This window comes from Pseudophryne corroboree, chromosome 10, assembly GCF_028390025.1.
Source record: "Pseudophryne corroboree isolate aPseCor3 chromosome 10, aPseCor3.hap2, whole genome shotgun sequence".
NCBI lineage: Eukaryota > Metazoa > Chordata > Amphibia > Anura > Myobatrachidae > Pseudophryne > Pseudophryne corroboree.
In genome coordinates, this window is record NC_086453.1 from 209,981,789 (window position 1) to 210,001,878 (window position 20,090).

Below are 20,090 nucleotides of genomic sequence, written 5' to 3' on the forward strand. Positions count from 1 at the left end.
TATGGTAGACTTACCATGGTTAACTCTCTTTATGCGAGGTACACTGGGTTCACAAGGAAAACAACGGGGTGTAGAGCGGGCTCTTGATCCAGAGGCACCATCAAGCAAAGCTTTGACTGTCCCAGGATGCATTGAGGCCTCCTCTATAACCCCGCCTCCAGGCACTGAGAGCTCAGTTTCGTTAACCAGTCCAATGCAGGAGCAGGAAAAAGAGAAGGCAGATGTTAGTCACATAGACCCACAATCTCACGACAGAAGAGAGTACCAGCGGCTAATGCCATACAACCCAAAGAAGCTAGGTGTGTCAGGGTGTGCGCCTTATGGAACCCAGTGTACCTTGCAGAAAGAGAGTTAACCATGGTAAGTCTACCATAAATCTCCTTATCTGCAGCGGGGTATACTGTGTTCCACAGGGAAAACATAGGGGATGTCCTAAAGCAGTTCCTCAAAGGAGGGGCCGCACCCTAGCGGGTAAGAGAACCCGGCGTCCAAAGGAAGCATCCTGGGAGGCGGAAGTATCAAAGGCATAGAACCTAATGAACGTGTTCACTGAGGACCACATAGCCACCTTGCACAATTGTTCTGGGGACGCGCCACGGTCGGCCGCCAAGAAGGTCCAACAGACCAAGTAGAATGGGCTTTAACTGCCGCAGGAGCTGGGAGTCCAGCCTGCGCATAGGCTTGTGCAATCACCATTCTAATCCATCTGGCCAAGGTTGCTTATTCACAGGCCAGCCACGTTTGTGAAAACCAAACAAAACAAAAAGGGAATCTGACCTCCTGATGGAGGCAGTCCTCTCCACATAGACACGGAGAGCCCTAACCACATCCAAAGAACGTTCTTTGGGAGACAAATCCGAAGAGAGAAAGACCGGAACCACAGATGACACCACCTTAGGCAAATAACCGGGGCGAGTTCGTAGAACCGCCCGGTCCCGGTGGAATATGAGAAAAGGTGGACGACAGGACAAAAAGCCTAAATCCGACACCCGTCTTGCAGAGGCAATGGCCAGCAAGAACAGGACCTTGGCTGTGAGCCACTTAAGGTTCACTGATTCATGAAGTTCAAATGGAGACTCTTGCAGAGCATTCAGCACAACAGACAAATCCCATGGGGCCACAGGAGGGACATAGGGAGGCTGAATCCGAACAACGCCCTGAATGAATGTTTGAACATCAGGTATAAGGCAATTTTTCCCTGAAACCAAACAGACAAGGCAGAAATATGAACCTTGATGGAGGTAAGACAGAGACCCAAGTCCAGGCCTCTTTGCAGAAAAGCCAGTATTCTGGAAGTTCTGAACCTATGGACATCATAATTCTTCTCACCACACCAGGTGAAGTAAGAATTCCAAACCCTGTAATAAATCTGGGCAGAGGCCGGTTTGCGGGCTTTCAACATCGTGTGAAAATCCTTTGGTTCTCAGGAGTGATGCTTCAAGAGCCACACTATCAAAGCCAGTCTGGCCATGTCTGGGTAGAGACAAGGGCCCTGTACGAGGAGGTCTGGTCGTTGAGGAAGTAGAAGAGGATGCCCTGTCGATAGACCCTGCAAGTCTGAGAGCTAATGCCTTCTGGGCCACGCTGGAGCGACTAGAAGCAGTATTCCTCCTTCCTGTTTAAACTGCCGTAGAACCCTGGGCAGGAGTGACACCGGAGGGAACACGTAAGGCAGCTGAAAGTACCATGGTACTGCCAGTACGTCCACGAACGCTGCTTGAGGATCCCTGGTCCGAGATCCGAAGACCGGAACCTTGTGATTGCGTCGAGACGCCATGATATCCACGTCCGGTAGACCTCACTTGTCCACTAGGAGTTGAAAGACATCTGGATGAAGACTCCACTCTCCGGCATGTATGTCCTGACAACTGAGGTAGTCCGCTTCCCAGTTCAGGACACCCAGAATGAACACTGCCGATATATTTGGCAGATGGCGTTCTGCCCAACAAAGGATTTTTGACACTTCCTTCATAGCCATGCGGCTTCGAGTGCTGCCTTGATGGTTTATGTATGCCACTGTCATGGCGTTGTCTGACCGTACTTGAACCGGACTGTTCCGTACCAGAGGCAGGGCAAGTGATAATGCATTGAACACTAGGATGTTTATCAGAAGGAGTGATTCTTCCTTGGTCCACCAACCCTGAAAAGAGTGTTGTTCCAACACCGCTCCCCATCCCTTCAGACTGGCATCCGTCATCAGGAGGACCCAGTCGGGGATCCAGAAGGGACAGTCCCTGCTCAATTGCTGGTTCTGGAGCCACCAGGTCAGCGACAAACGAACCTCCGGAGTCAACAAGATCATTTGGGATCTTATCTGATGAGGCAGGCCGTCCCACTTGACAAGAATTAATCGTTGCAGAGGGCGGGAATGAAATTGAGTGTACTCCACCATGTCGAATGTCGACACCATCAGGCCATGTACTTGCTCTGCCGAGTGAATCGATACTCTGGGGTGACGGATGAAGTGTCTAATCCTGTCCTAGATTTTTAGGACCTTGTCTGGAGACAGGAACAGTCCCTGACTGTGTGTGTGTCCAGAAGTGCCCTTAGGTGCACCATGAGCTGGAACCAGCGAGGACTTTTTCCAATTGATCAGCCATCAGTGGGCTTGTAAGCAACTCACAGTCAATTGTAGATGACCGAGGAGGACACCGTGAGAACTCGCCAGAATCAGCAGGTATTCAAGTACGGCAGGATTCTGACTCCCTGGCAACGGAGGTGCGCCGTCAACACAACCATAACGTTGGTGAAGATCCGAGGAGCCATGTGGCTAGACCGAACGGCAGAGCCTGGAATTGGTAGCGACTGTCGCCAATAGCAAACCGCAGGAACTGCTGATGCGATATGGCAATAGGAATATGCAGATAAACATCCTGTATATCCAGGGATACCATGTAATCTCCGGGTTCCATCGCCAGCACGATAGAGCGCAATGTTTCCATATGAAACTTGGCTACCCTCACAAATTTGTTCAGTACCTTCAGGTTGAGTATAGGCCGAAAAGACCCATTGGGTTTCTGCACTAGAAACAGGGTCAAATAATAGCCTCTGCCACGCTGGGACTGAGGTACTGGCACAGCCACTCCTGGACTCAGGAGGGAACCTACCACTGTTTGTAGAGCCTGCGCCTTCAACGGATCTGAAGGGAGGGGGACGTCTCTTGAAGGAGACAGCATACCAGTGAGAGACAACTTCCAGTACCCAAGCATCTGAAGTGGTCTTTAACCAGACCTGGGCGAATTGTAGAAGTCGGCCTCCCACCCTGGGGTCCCCCAGGGGGAGGCCGGCACTGTCATGCAGCAGGCTTGTCTTGTTTTGAAGCAGGCTGATGGGCTGCCCAGGACTGTTTCACCTTGGACTTGGTGGTCTTGGGAGTACAAAATTGTCTGGGGTAAGACTGACCCTTGGCTTTCCCTTGAGGTCGAAAGGAACGAAAAGTGGTAGTTTTCACCTTCTGTGTAGAAGGATTAGTAAGAGGAAGAAAAGCAGTCTTAGCAGCTGCTAATTCAAACACTATTTTATTCAGGTCCTTCCAAATAAAATGTCCCAGGTGAAGGAGAGTACCTCCAAGGTCTTCTTGGAGTCCAAATCCACTTTCCACGACCTTAACCACGGTATGCTGCGAGCCAGGACAGATGTGGATGAAGCTTTAGATGCCAGTACACTCACCTCAGAGGATGCCTCCTGAATGTAATAGGCGGCAGTGCATATGTGAGACAGGTATTGTCTGGCTTTGTCAGAAATATCCTCGGGCAGCTCATCCTCTAAGGCCTGAACCCACACCTCAATACCTTTTGCGGCCAAAAGGGGCAGCTATCGTGGGTCTTTGAATGGCCCCTGCTCGGGAATATATAGATTTCAGGCTGAGTCCAGGAGTGGCTGTGCCAGTACCTCAGTCCCAGCGTGGCAGAGGCTATTATTTGACCCTGTTTCTAGTCCACACGCTTATCTGTCGGTTCCTTCAGGAAGGTGACAGGCAGAGTAGACAACACCACGAGACAGATGACGTGAGAATCCACCAACGGTTTCTCCCATTTATTACATAACTCTGCAGATAGAGGATATTGAGCCAAAGCCCGTTTAGGGAGCAGGAATTTTTTTACTTGGGGTAGACCAGGGTTCCCTCCTGATATCCACAAGATGATCAGAATGGGGTAATACAATTTTAACCACCTTCTGTTGTTTAAACATACCAGTTTTCTTGGCCACTGTAGTGGAATACTCATCCTCAGGGATTTGTAAGATCTGCTTAATAGCAGCCACCAGGGCAGGGCCATCAACCTGTGAGGGAGAATCCTCGTCAGTAACACAGGATTCAGAGTCTGACAGGACCGTATGCTCCCCCTCCTCATCAGATGAAACATCAGACAGGTTAGTGGATTGTGAGGAGGAAGCAGCCCACTTAGAGAACCCAGGGCCACAGGAGTGACCTGGAGTAGATTTCTATCTAACCAGCTGGGTAGACAAATTTTCCGCCCAAGGCAGATTTACTACAGGGACAACTTGTGGTGGCAGTGGTACCGGAGGTCTCATAGGGGGTGTTAAACGGTCCACCAGAGTCCCCAGGAGGGTAGTAAACATAGCCCAGGGTGGCTCCATTGTAGTTGCAGGAGTTGCAGGCTGACTGGGAGGTGTATGACATTTAGAACTCTGACCATCACACAATACTTCTTCCTCAGGTACACCTCTGGAGCATACCTTGCAATTTACAGGAGCATCCAGTTTTACTGCCCTTATTGTTAGACACTGTAATAAAGCAACAATCAGGCTATTAGTACGATGAAGCCAGACAGAGTACACAACCTGTGGACAAAGTACACAACCAGCGTAAGAGTACACAAACTTGTGAAATAAATCCCGGTGTACGTGACTGTAACACAGTAAAATATCTGTGTAGCAGTAAGTACTGTGTAGACTATATTATAGGACCGTGATGCACCTAGTCCCTTCGGGTACAGAATATAGTGATAGCTACCTTAGATGGGATACACATGAGAGTGAAACCATACAGTAAATAAAGGCACACACAGTCATAGACAATGTAGCGCGATCCTAGACCGGAGGTGTATATCAGACTACTTGTACAATATATTCTGGAATAGGTACACTCTTTCTTAACTAACGCTGTCTGTAATAAGACATGTAGAATACTCAAGTGTCTGTAAAGTCTCAGCGCTGTGTACAGGCGGCTTTACAAGGGAGACCTTACCCTGCAGTCCCAGAGACCAGCAGCAGCTATGCTCAGAAGATGCCGCCCAGCGTCTCTGTCAGGACCTGAGGGAAGTGTGAGGCAACTCCAGGGCGGGAAATCTGCGAGTTGGCACCCTGGGCCAGGTGAGGGGCTACAGATCAAGCGCCGACTCCCCTATGCTGGACCTCACCGCCGGTACTATGGAGCCTTACCAATAGGGGCGCTAGTACACCCGACCTGTACTCCTATGCCCTGGCGGATATAGTGGGGTCCCTGCTCGGTGACAGTGTCCACGCCAGCGTCGTAGTCCATCTCCCTAGACTCCGATCAGGAACGCGATTTAGTGGCGGGTCCCACCTGGGGGGCCCTCTTACCTCCTCCCTTCATAGCAGCCACGCGAACCAGGAGAGCATCTGCGACCGTGTGCCTAAGCCGGAGCATCTCCGCCGCAAGTACCCGGGATCTGAGCCACGGGAGTATGCAACGCTGCTTGGGAGGTAATGGACACGCGGCACTGAATGTCACCCTGAAATAACAGTGCTGCGGCCCTTGAAGTCCTCTAAGCTTTTTCAGGGCTGCCCAGTGCAGCCCGCCTGCAGGCACCACTGAAAACTGAGCTCTCAGTGCCTAGAGGCGGAGTTATAGAGGAGGCCCCAATGCATTCTAGGACAGCCAAAGCTTTGCCTGATGGCGCTTCTGGATCAAGATCCAGCTCTACACTCCAATGTTTTCCCTGTGGAACACAGCGTACTCCGCTGTAGAAACACTGGGGGTCATTCTGACCTGAACGCTCGTGGCAGTTCTTCGCAGCGCAGCAATCAGGTCAGAACTGCGCATGCGCCGCAGTGCAGCGGCGCATGGCTGACAGCCAATGGCTGTCGTTGCCTAGCAATCACCTCTGCCTGATTGACAGGCAGAGGCGGTCGCTGGGCGGGAGGGGGCGGTGTGACATCACGCAGCCGCTGCGGCCCGCACCCCTGCACTGTCCGGCCACGCCTGCGTTGGCCGGACCACGCCCACAAAACGGCCCACAAAACTGCGGCCAAACGCCGCCGTGCTGCCCCCTCCCGCCCAGCGACCACCTCTGCATGTCAATCAGGCAGAGGAAATCGCTAGACAACGACAGCCGTCAGCTGTCAGCCATGCGCCGGCGCACCGCGGCGCCGGCGCAGTTCTGACCTGATCGATGACTAGCTCCCGGCCAGCACGCAAAAGCTGCGCTGGCCGGGAGCTACTCCTGAAGTACAAAAGCATTGCCGCTGTGCGATGCTTTTGTACTTCAGCGACGGGACAGGGACTGACATGCGGGGTGGGCTAGCCCTGTGCTGGGCGTCCCCCCGCATGTCTGTGTTCCTGATCGTAGCTGTGCTAAATTTAGATCAAGTCAGAATCACCCCCACTGTTTTTAGTTGTGGCCAGGGCTGGTGCAAGGTTTCTCAATACCCTAGGCAAAGCTTCACTTTACTGTCCCCAATCACTATTAATATCCACTTCCCCAGTTCCTTAGGTGACAATGTGAAGTTGGCGTCTTGTAAGTTCCATAGCTGCCACCAGCATTAAGACCACCAAGGACTTTGAGAGACATCTCTAATTTTGTTATAGGCAAACTCATTGGTGCCCCCCAGATCCTGGCACCCTAGGCAGCTACCTAATGGCTCTGCTTGTGGCCTATATCTTCTTTTGTAAATTCACAATTATTATTGATATCTTTATCAGTATAAACGTAACCCTGCTAAGCATCTTTCTAGAATTACCCTATACATTTGGAAAGTATTTAATCACTCTCAAATTTTTATTGTGCACTAAACATCTTAAAATGTAATCGTGTGGATCTTTTTCATTACACAAAGCGACCTATTTATCAATTCATATTTGCCAGATATACCCAAAAAACACCAGTTTTCGGGGGATACCTGCAGATATTAAGTATCCCCCAAATGTATTTTTGGGGGACCGCAGTTCATTTGCTGAATTTACCAAACTTCGGAATGCAAAGCATTGGCCACAGTAACTAACACCATCTCCAGATGGCAATAAGTAGTGTAGTCTTTCGGCTACTTTCCACAAATTGTTAGGAGAGGGATCCAAAGTATCCCACCCCGGCACTCTCTACTCATGCATGCTTGGCCAGCACACCGTGCCTGTTCAGAAAAGCACTGTGATCTCAAAGAAGTGAAGTTATTGCATTAATCATAACTTCTACACACCACAGGGACAGGATCCTTTTGAAGCCCCTATCACCGCACAGGTTTTTTTTTTTTATTACATCCAGGAGATCTTTCATTTCTTATTGTCATAAATAGCAGCAATAACAATTGTAATTATTAGATGTAGTACTAATTAATTAGAAATATGGCCCAAAGATCCAAGTATCCCATTCATACGGTACCCAAGTAAGCAACCTTACTCCACTTCCTGTTTAAGGGGATTCTGAACTCCCCTTCTTACATTTTTGCTCTGTGTGCTTCAAGTCGCATTACACATAATGAGTGAGTGCAGCTTGACTCGGTAGTGCATGGCATCTTTTTTGCGTTTTTTCCACGAAAAATGCATCTTAGACTCAACGTAATGTAATAGGACACACAAGCAGCTTCTGCTGATTAAAATGATACGCAGCATGCCTATATTATGTGTGTGACTGCGACTGCATTTGCATACAAAATGCTATGCTACATTGTTTTCATGGAAAAAAAATGTAACATGTCATTTCAGATGCAGAGCCGTAATTACACACAGAATACAGGTATGCTGCATATCATTTTAATCAGCGGAAGCTGCTCATGTGTCATATTACACTGCTTTGCGTCTAAGATGCATTTTTATGGAAAAAATGCAAAAAAAGACGCTTGGCGCTACCGAGTCCTGCCACGGCATGGCGCGACTTCAAGCGTTGTTTAGCGTGACTGCAGCAAGGATGTAAGTGTACATATCTGTAAATCTCAAAGTGGCTGGTTTACCACAGACTCTGTCAGTGACGTGGTAGAAATCAAACCCTGCAACATCTACTAATTAGTGCTGTATTGAATTTATCCTATGGAGGAGTGATTAACCCCGTCACGGCAGCTTTTGATTACTTTTAATATTTGAATTTTATTTCAATTTTTTACCTATTTAGCACATAGTTTACTTTAAATTAATGACTGCATTTATCGGTCTGCAGTGGAAATTGGCCTTACTATGTAAAGAGGGGTGTACTACGATTGGCCAGTGCACGGGATCCCAACCACAGGAATGCCGGCAGCAGGGCAAGCGCAAGAGAGCCCCTTGCGGGCACGGTGGCACGCTAAGCGCGCCACGCTATTTATTCTCCCTCCAGGGGTGTCATGGACACCCCAAGAGGGAGAATAGTTGTCGGTATACCGGCTGTCGGGATCCCGTCGCCGGTATTATGAGCGCCGGGATCCCGACAGCCGGTATATCGAGTGCCTCCCTGTAAAGAGGCCCAAACATGCAACAAGTATCCTCACATACATATCCTTTTGTGCCCTATAGCGCGAGGCACCTGGAGCAACTGAGACGCTCCGCCACAGGTAGCTATTCCTGTATTTGAGTACTTTTTCCCTATTTTTTTGCGTTAATTTGCTAATAATATACTAAGCAGCTAATAGAAAATATAAAGTAGCAGATTACAGATAACAATGCGTGGCGCCTGTCACTCTTACAGATTGCATACTTTTTCCTGTATTTTGTGTTTTCATTTACTAATAGTGTACTAAGTATTTTGTGGCAATATAATTGATATAAAGAAGCAGACTGAGATGCATATTTTAAGAAAAAGTGGCACGACGCCACAAAGTTGCAATGTCCATGGCGCACCAAATGGGGCTATTTGGGGATATGTGTATGTGGACACAACTGTATATCATGTGTGTCAGATTTAAGTTGTTCTGTGTGTGCATATCATTAAACATGTAATGTTTGTATTTGTGAGAAAAAAATTCTATTTCAATATATGGAATACTTTCGAGTGCAGGTACATTAAAGCTCTCTTGGGTATCTTGATTTGAATCAAAATGATTTTTGGAATTAATTTCCACCCTGCTGGATCAAGTCATATCAGATATTGGGGGGACGGGCTGTACAATGTTTAGTCAGTTAGTTGTCCAAATTGATAAACCACAAATATACTGTGTGTGGACATCTTAGTAAAGATTTCATAAGTAACACTCTTTATATTACTTTACCAAACTGACTACACAGAAAATGTTTAATAGACACAGACCTATTGTATTTGGTTATTAAGAAAACACATTTTAGGAAGGCTAAAACTGTGGCAGTAAAATTCAGTAGCTCTTATTGTGCCAAGCAATATTGCAGGAGAACTGCATAAGAGCCACTGGAAAATAGCAGAAATATTACAGAAAAAAAAAACATTTAGCTGATGCTGTGATTTGTGAAATTTGCTAAATTAGCAATTCAATTGCAGAGGCCGTTGCACAGTCAATAGGACCTTATAAATATGTATGTACCTGTGCAGTTGTTCTTTCTCTGTTACAGATATGTATGGACTGAAAGAGATATTACTTTTAATAGGCTCATAGAAATGCAAATTCTTGCGTGATGTGATGCAGGTTTCACCAGAATGCCTGTCCTGTTCCATTATGTATAGCACAACAATATTCTGTGTAGCACACAAGCTAATAACAACACAAAGTGATCTGTGGCTTTGGATTCCATACACGGAGCACAGTGCAGAGAATAATCAGTTCTGGGTGAGAGATCAATGGCCCTCATTCCGAGTCGTTCGCTCGGTATTTTTCATCGCATCGCAGTGAAATTCCGCTTAGTACGCATGCGCAATATTCGCACTGCGACAAGTAATTTTACAATGGAGATAGTATTTTTACTCACGGCTTTTTCATCGCTCCGGCGATCGTAGTGTGATTGACAGGAAATGGGTGTTACTGGGCGGAAACACGGCGTTTTCGGGGCGTGTGGATAAAAACGCTACCGTTTCCGGAAAAAACGCAGGAGTGGCCGGAGAAACGGGGGAGTGTCTGGGCGAACGCTGGGTGTGTTTATGACGTCAAACCAGGAACGACAAGCACTGAACTGATCGCAGATGCCGAGTAAGTCTGAAGCTACTCTGAAACTGCTAAGTAGTTTGTAATCGCAATATTGCGAATACATCGGTCGCAATTTTAAGAAGCTAAGATACACTCCCAGTAGGCGTAGGCTTAGCCTGAGCAACTCTGCTAAATTCGCCTTGCGAGCGATCAACTCGGAATGAGGGCCAATGTGTAGACACATCCACCATTCTCTATACCGGCCAGTCACTTCCGATCAGAGCTCAGTGGTAAACGGTATCCGGACTCTGGGTCGACACCAATTAGGTCGACACCCATTGGTTGACAGTGGCTAGGTCAACACTAGAAATAGGTCGACACTGCCATTAGGTCGACATGAAGCGAGCCATGCAAGGGGACGCGGTCACTAATTGGGGTTCCCGGTCAGTTGACGGAGAAAACGACACCAAAAGAACATAAACTCATGTCAACCTTTTTTTAAGTCGATCTTGTTCATGTCGACCTAATGGGTGTCAACCCTGAGTCCCATACCCATGGTAAACTCTCAAGAGCACACCTGACTAAGCAAGCTCTTATGTACTGTATGTACACCTAGCGACAAATGATTATACTGCACACAGGCGGAACTACCGCCAGTACAACCAGTGCGTTGCACTGGGGCCCGCCACTGTCCAGGGGACCAAAGCATGTAATGAGTCAAACTGACTCATTACATGCCGCAGCACACAGCCGCCCGGACAGAAGAGAAGAACAGCGCAGCGGCACGGGGGGAGAAGGAGGAGGAGGGAGGTGGAGGAGGGAGCCGCAGCAGCGCTTTGTTACTGGTTGAGGCGCTGCTGCTGCTGTCCTTCTGCTTCACTATAGGCTGTCTTCCGAGAACAGCCTATAGTGAAGCAGAGGGGCAGCAGCAGCAGCGCCTCCACCAATAACACAGCGCTGCTGCGGCTCCCTCCTCCACCTCCCTCCTCCTCTTCTGCCCGGGAATCGTGACCAGAAGCTGCACCGAGGAGCCTGAGCCAGCGGAGAGGGTAAGTATAATTCTTTCTTTCTTTCTTTCTTTGTCTTTCTTTCTTTCCATCTACAAAAAGGGGGACCGTCTGCCGCAATGTGTAAAAAGGGGTAATCTGCCTGCCGCAATGTGTAAAAAGGGGTAATCTGCCTGCCGCAATGTGTAAAATGGGGGAATCTGCTTGCCGTAATGTGTAAAAAGGGGGAATCTGCCTGCCGCAATGTGTAAAAAGGGGGAATCTGCCTGACGCAATGTGTAAAAAGGGGGAATCTGCCTGACCTAATGTGTAAAAAGGGGGAATCTGCCTGACGTAATGTGTAAATAGGGGGAATCTGCCTGCCGTAATGTGTACAAAGGGGGAATCTGCCTGCCGCAATGTGTAAAAAGAAGGATGCTGTCTGCCGTAATGTGTAACAAGGGCACGCTGTCTGCCGTAATGTGTAAAAAGGGGACGCTGTCTGTCGTTATGTGTAAAAAGGGCACGCTGTCTGCCGTTATGTGTAAAAAGTGTACGCTGTCTGCCGCTATGTTTAACAAGGGCACGCTGTCTGTCGTAATGTGTAAAAATAAGAATTTACTTACCGGTAATTCTATTTCTCGTAGTCCGTAGTGGATGCTGGGTACTCCGTAAGGACCATGGGGAATAGCGGGCTCCGCAGGAGACTGGGCACTCTAAAGAAAGATTTAGTACTATCTGGTGTGCACTGGCTCCTCCCTCTATGCCCCTCCTCCAGACCTCAGTTAAGGAAACTGTGCCCGGAAGAGCTGACATTACAAGGAAAGGATTTTGGAATCTAGGGTAAGACTCACACCAGCCACACCAATCACACCGTATAACTTGTGATAAACATACCCAGTTAACAGTATGAACAAACAATAGAGCATCAACCAATGGATGCGAACATAACATAACCCTTTATTAAGCAATAACTATATACACGTATTGCAGAAAGTCCGCACTAGGGACGGGCGTCCAGCATCCACTACGGACTACGAGAAATAGAATTGCCGGTAAGTAAATTCTTATTTTCTCTAACGTCCTAGTGGATGCTGGGGACTCCGTAAGGACCATGGGGATTATACCAAAGCTCCCAAACGGGCGGGAGAGTGCGGATGACTCTGCAGCACCGAATGGGCAAACACCAGGTCCTCCTCAGCCAGGGTATCAAACTTGTAGAACTTTGCAAATGTGTTTGAACCCGACCAAGTAGCAGCTCGGCAAAGCTGTAATGCCGAGACCCCTCGGGCAGCCGCCCAAGAAGAGCCCACCTTCCTTGTGGAATGGGCTTTTACTGATTTTGGTAGCGGCAATCCAGCCGCAGAATGAGCCTGCTGAATCGTGTTACAGATCCAGCGAGCAATGGTTTGCTTTGAAGCAGGAGCACCCAGCTTGTTGGATGCATACAGGATAAACAGCGAGTCAGTCTTCCTGACTCCAGCCGTCCTGGCAACATAGATCTTCAAAGCCCTGACTACATCAAGCAACTTGGAATCCTCCAAGTCACGAGTAGCCGCAGGCACCACAATGGGTTGGTTCAGATGAAAAGATGACACCACCTTTGGCAGAAACTGCGGACGAGTTCGCAATTCTGCCCTGTCCATATGGAAAACCAGATAGGGGCTTTTACATGACAAAGCCGCCAATTCTGACACACGCCTAGCTGAAGCTAGGGCCAACAGCATGACCACTTTCCACGTGAGATACTTTAGCTCCACCGTCTTTAGTGGCTCAAACCAATGGGATTTCAGGAAAGCCAAAACAACGTTAAGATCCCAAGGTGCCACTGGTGGCACAAAAGGAGGCTGAATATGCAGCACTCCCTTAACAAACGTCTGAACCTCAGGCAGTGAAGCCAGTTCTTTTTGAAAGAAAATGGATAGGGCCGAAATCTGGACTTTTATGGACCCTAATTTCAGGCCCATAGTCACACCCGACTGTAGGAAGTGCAGGAATCGACCCAGTTGGAATTCCTCTGTAGGGGCCTTCCTGGCCTCACACCAAGCAACATATTTTCGCCATATACGGTGATAATGTTTCGCTGTCACGTCCTTCCTAGCCTTTATCAGCGTATGAATAACTGCTTCCGAAATGCCCTTTTCTGCTAGGATCCGGTGTTTAACCGCCATGCCGTCAAACGCAGCCACGGTAAGTCTTGGAACAGACAGGGCCCCTGTTGTAACAGGTCCTGTCTGAGAGGCAGAGGCCATGGGTCCTCTGTGAGCATTTCTTGCAATTCCGGGTACCAAGTCCGTCTTGGCCAATCCGGAACAATGAGTACTGTTCTCACTCCTCTTTTTCTTACAATTCTCAGCACCTTTGGTATGAGAGGAAGAGGAGGAAACACATAGACCGACTGGAACACCCACGGTGTTACCAGTGCGTCCACAGCTATGGCCTGAGGGTCCCTGGACCTGGCGCAATATCTTTTTAGCTTTTTGTTGAGACGGGACGCCATCATGTCCACCTGTGGCAGTTCCCATCGATTTGCAATCTGCATGAAGACTTCTTGATGAAGTCCCCACTCTCCCGGGTGGAGGTCGTGTCTGCTGAGGAAGTCTGCTTCCCAGTTGTCTACTCCCGGAATGAATACTGCTGACAGTGCTAGTACGTGATTCTCCGCCCAACGAAGAATCCTGGTGGCTTCTGCCATTGCCACTCTGCTTCTTGTGCCGCCCTGGCGGTTCACATGGGCCACTGCCGTGATGTTGTCTGACTGAATCAGCACCGGTTGGTTTAGAAGCAGAGGCTCCGCTTGACTCAGGGCGTTGTATATGGCCCTTAGTTCCAGGATATTGATGTGCAGACAAGTCACCTGACTTGACCACAACCCTTGGAAGTTTCTTCCTTGAGTGACTGCCCCCCACCCTCGGAGGCTTGCATCCATGGTCACCAGGACCCAGTCCTGTATGCCGAATCTGCGGCCCTCGAGGAGGTGAGCACCTCGTAGCCACCACAGAAGAGACACCTGGGGGACAGGGTGGTCATACGATGCATCTGAAGATGCGATCCGGACCACTTGTTCAGCAGATCCCACTGAAAGATCCTCGCATGGAACCTGCCGAAGGGAATGGCTTCGTAAGACACCACCATCTTTCCCAGGACTCGTGTGCAGTGATGCACCGACACCTGTTTTGGCTTTAGGAGGTCTCTGACCAGAGTCACGAGCTCCTGAGCCTTCTCCTCCGGGAGAAACACCTTCTTCTGGTCTGTGTCCAGAATCATGCCCAGGAAGGGCAGACGCGTCGCAGGAATCAGCTGCGACTTTGGAATGTTCAGAATCCAGCCGTGCTGACGCAACACTTCCTGAGAGTGTGCTACACTGATCAGCAACTGCTCCCTGGACCTCGCCTTTATGAGGAGATCGTCCAAGTATGGGATAATTGTAACCCCTTGCTTCCGAAGGAGCACCATCATCTCCGCCATCACTTTGGTAAAAACTCTCGGTGCCGTGGACAGGCCAAACAGCAACGTCTGGAATTGGTAATGACAGTCCCGTACCACAAACCTGAGGTACTCCTGATGAGGCGGATAAATGGGGACATGCAAGTAAGCATCCTTGATGTCCAGAGACACCATAAAATCCCCTTCCTCCAGGCTTGCAATGACCGCTCTGAGCGATTCAATTTTGAACTTGAATGTCTTCAGATAAAAGTTCAGGGATTTTAAATTTAAAATGGGTCTGACCGAACCGTCCGGTTTCGGTACCACAAACATAGTGGAATAGTAGCCCCTTCCCCATTGAAGGGGGGGGGGGACCTCTACCACCACTTTCTGGAGAAAAAGTTTGTGAATTGCCTCCACCACTATCTCCCTTTCCATGGGGGAAGCTGGTAAGGCCGATTTTAGGTAACGGTGAGGGGGCATCACCGCGAATTCCAGCTTGTATCCCGGAGACACAATTTGTATAGCCCAAGGATCCACCTGTGAGCGAACCCACTGGTGGCTGAAATGTCGGAGACGCGCCCCCACAGCTCCTGGCTCCGCCTGTGGAGCCCCAGCGTCATGCAGTGGATTTAGTGGAAGCCGGGGAAGACTTTTGTTCCTGGGAACTAGCTTTCCTCTACCCCTGCCTCTGGCAAGAAAGGACGCACCTCTGACCTTCTTGCTCCTCTGAGAACGAAAGGACTGCATTTGATAATACGGTGCTTTCTTAGGTTGTGGAGGGACATAAGGCATGAAATTTGACCTCCCAGCCGTAGCTGTAGAAACTAGGTCCGAGAGACCGTCCCCAAACAATTCCTCACCCTTATAAGGTAAAACCTCCATGTGTTTTTTAGAGTCGGTATCCCCTGTCCATTGCCGAGTCCATAAGACCCTTCTGGCAGAAATGGACATAGCGTTAACTCTAGAGCCCAGCAGGCAAATGTCCCTCCGGGCATCCCTCATATATAGGACCGCGTCCTTGATATGTGCCAGGGTCAGTAGAATAGTGTCCCTGTCCAGGGTATCCAACTCCTCAGACAGAGAATCCGTCCATGCAGCTACCGCACTACACATCCAGGCCGAAGCAATTGCTGGCCTCAGCAGTGTGCCAGAATGTGTATAAACTGACTTCAGGATAGCTTCCTGCTTTCTATCCGCAGGATCCTTTAGGGCGGCCGTCTCCGGAGACGGCAGGGCCACCTTCTTAGACAAGCGTGTCAACGCCTTGTCTACCCTAGGGGAGGATTCCCAGCGTAACCTGTCCGTTGGCGGGAAAAATACGCCATAAGTAATCTCTTGGAAACTATCACCTTCCTGTCAGGGGAATCCCACGCTTTTTCACATAATTCATTTAATTCATGTGAAGGGGGGAAAGTCACTTCATGCTTTTTCTCCCCATACATATAAATCCTCTTGTCAGGGACAGGATTTTCCTCAGAAATGTGTAATACATCCTTCATAGCTACAATCATGTAGCGTATGGCTTTAGTCATTTTAGGCTGCAACTTTGCCTCATCGTCATCGACACTGGAGTCAGATTCCGTGTCGACATCTGTGTCAACTATCTGGGATAGTGTGCGCTTATGTGACCCTGACGGCCTCTGCGCTGTAGGATCAGGCACGGGGGTTGAGACCCTGCCTGTCCCCCGGTTACAGTTTTATCCAATCTGTTATGCAAGGAGTTTACATTATCATTTAACACCTTCCACATATCCATCCAATCAGGTGTCGGCACCGTCGGCGGCGACACCACACTCAGCTGCACTTGTTCTGCCTCCACGTATCCTTCCTCATCAAACATGTCGACACAGGCGTACCGACACACAGCACACACAAAGAGAATGCTCTGACTGAGGACAGGACCCCACAAAGGCTTTTGGGGAGACAGAGAGAGAGTATGCCAGCACACACCCCAGCGCTATATAACCCAGGGATTACACTGTAACTTCGTGTTTACCCTGTAGCTGCTGTTAATATATATACTGCGCCTAAATTTATGTGCCCCCCCTCTCTTTTTTTACCCTCTATTGCACCTGTATACTGCAGGGGAGAGCCTGGGGAGCGTCCTTCCAGCGGAGCTGTGAAGAGCAAATGGCGCTGGTGTGCTGAGGAAGAAGGCCCCGCCCCCTCAGCGATGGGCTTCTGTCCCGCTTTAATGTGTAAAAAATGGCGGGGGCTCTGGCATATATACAGTCCCAGACTATATATATGTCTCTTTTTACCAAAAAAGGTATTTAATTACTGGCCCAGGGCGCCCCCCCCCTGCGCCCTGCACCCTACAGTGACCGGAGTGTGCGGTGTGCTGTGGGAGCAATGGCGCACAGCTGCAGTGCTGTGCGCTACCTTAAGTGAAGACAGGAGTCTTCAGCCGCCGATTTCGATGTCTTCATGCTTCTGCTGCTTCTGTTCTTCTGGCTCTGCGAGGGGGATGGCGGCGCGGCTTCGGGAACGGACGATCAAGGTTAGGTACCTGTGTTCGATCCCTCTGGAGCTAATGGTGTCCAGTAGCCTAAGAAGCGCTACCTAGCTGCCCTGAGTAGGTTTGCTTCTCTCCCCTCATAGCAGAGAGTCTGTTGCCAGCAGAAGCTCTCTGAAAACAAAAAACATAACAAAATACTTTCTAATCTAGCAAGCTCAGGAGAGCCCACTAGGAGCACCCAGCTTGGCCGGGCACAGATTCTAACTGAGGTCTGGAGGAGGGGCATAGAGGGAGGAGCCAGTGCACACCAGATAGTACTAAATCTTTCTTTAGAGTGCCCAGTCTCCTGCGGAGCCCGCTATTCCCCATGGTCCTTACGGAGTCCCCAGCATCCACTAGGACGTTAGAGAAAAGTGTACGCTGTCTGCCGCTAAGTGTAACAAGGGCACGCTGTCTGCCGTTATGTGTAAAAAGGGTACGCTACCTGCCGCTATGTGTAACAAGGGCACGCTGTCTGCTGTTATGTGTAAAAAGGGGACGCTGTCTGCCGTTGTGTGTAAAAAGTGCACGCTGTCTGCCGCTATGTGTAAAAGGGGCACGCTGTCTGCCGTTATGTGCAAAAAGGGGGACGCTGTCTGCCGTAATAATAATAATAATGGAGACTACTGTGCACCGTTTTATGAATTGGTATTATTTTGTGGCCACACCCCTTCCCCACGAAGCCACGCCACTGTGTATATTTGCGCGCGCCTACGGCGCGCACTGCCCCTGTTTTGCATGCAGGGGTGGGGCTCCAATGCCGTTTCTTGCACACAGTGTTAAAATGTCCAGTTACGGCACTGTTGCTAGGTATCCATTTCTCTGGCCCTGAGCAGGTCCCCCTCACCAGATCCTCTCCAGGGGTGAGGGGGTGGACTTGGATGGGATGGGGGGCCCAAAGCATTTTGTCGCACCTGGGCCCATAGCTCGCTAGTTCCGCCACTGATACTGCATATACAGGTACATGAACACAACTGCTCATTTCTGTGAATATGACTATTCAGGAGATTCAGTCCAAATAAAATCTTATTTGTGCTTTATGACAGCAAACACCTGCCCATATGTACATGCAACATTAGGATGTATAATCTTTGCATTCAATTATACAGTTACAAAAACAGCAACAGATCAGCGTCAATTGATGCAGCATTTTATGTAACTTGACATATCTAAAGTATAATGCAGGGTAAACTGAAAGTTGAACTAAAAACCTAAAAAACTAAAAAAAATGGGCACTAGTAATACATATAAATTTTATATGTAACGCTTTGTGAGCAGAGGTCTTGACCTGCACTGAAGCCTGGGCAAGTGAAGCACTGCGGTGCATACAGGACTCCCACTAAGGCTGGCTGACCATCGGGACTCTCTGCAGTAACACGGTTGAACATTGTTTGCCACATTCTTGCCTCCACTACAAAGGTGACGTATAAACATCTAACACCAAATGCATTTGCAAAATTATCTTGTGCTACAGGTTGAGTATCCCTTATCCAAAATACTTGGGACCAGAAGTATTTTGGATATGGGATTTTTCCGTATTTTGGAATAATTGCATACCATAATGAGATATCATGGCGATGGGACCTAAGTCTAAGCACAGAATGCATTTATGTTTCATATATACCTTATGCACACAGCCTGAAGGTCATTTAATGCAATATCTTTAATAACTTTGTGTATTAAACAAAGTTTGTGTACATTGAGCCATCACAAAACAAAGGTTTCACTATTACACTCTCACTCAAATAATTCCGTATTTTGGAATATTCCGTATTTCGGAATATTTGGATATGGGATACTCAACCTGTATATATTTCTCTCAGAGAATCACTTTTTATAGGAACTACCAGTGCATGCAATTATTTGCTATGTAACAGCTGAAGTTGCTTTCTTTACTTGTTTCAATGAACCGCTCATTCACTTGGCGGTAAATTTACTAAAATGCGAGATCTATTTAAGATGGGATGTTGCCCATAGCAACCAATCAGATTTTACTTCTCATTTATCTAGCACCTTCTAAAACATAATACCTGGAATCTGATTGGTTGCTATGGGAAACATCCCATATTAAATAGAACTCCCATCTTAGTATATTTACCCCCTGGTCTGTTAAAAACTCTGCATGTAATTTGCTGACTATGAGAAACGACAGCCTGCCCTGTATACACCTTATACACAGTGAATTATCCTAATGTTGTCCGGAATTTAAACAGCAAACACCAATTTCCTTTGTTGTTATTTACTCGTAAAAGTTTTTTCCATTCCTGACAAGTAAACGCCTCATTTATAAAGTCTGTGGAGGACAATTCATTTGTTTACCAGCTGTTTTCATCTGTTGTTTTTTTAACTGATTTTCATGCAATTTTAATGAAATGTGCATACAGGTATTGTTAATAAATAATAAATTTTTTACATTTTCATACCACAAGCCGGTTATTTTGAGTGCCTCCACTAACCAGTTGAATGCAATGAAGCAAGGTCCACAGTGGATAGGCTAGCGCTGAGCATTGAGGAAGGAAAATGAGACATGCAGCAGCTTTCAGAATAGACTGAAGAAGAAATAGATAAGAATAGGGAAGGCGCATAAAAGGGATAGGGGAGATGGGGTGTGCTCTGCACTAGCTGAACAATTGATAATATTAAATTCCGAAAAGAGAGCCCTAATTTATATCCGTCAATAAATCAATCACTAATTACTGGATGTACGGGGGTGCAACCAGAGACAATTATATTATACGAAAAGAGGAGAGGAAAGAATGTCTCTTTGTTAGTGCACATGAGATAATTTAAAATTTTACTTTTAATAGATCCATTAAGATTGTTCAAAACACAAAATTGGACAATACAGTACAACAAATATTACATTGACTACCTATACTGAGTGAGAAATTTTTAAATAAAGTGAATTTTAAAACCAAAGCTCGCTACCTGTGTCATTTTTTGTGTTGATTCAATTTTGTTGGTGTGATAAAGATCACTAC

The 20,090-nt window shown here is 48.0% G+C and overlaps 1 protein-coding gene across 1 annotated transcript in view; it reads right to left on the reverse strand.

Moving 5' to 3' along the window:
- Window positions 1-20,090, reverse strand: part of CFAP74 (cilia and flagella associated protein 74) — a 741,155-nt gene that overhangs the window by 420,011 nt on the left and 301,054 nt on the right. The window lies entirely within an intron of this gene.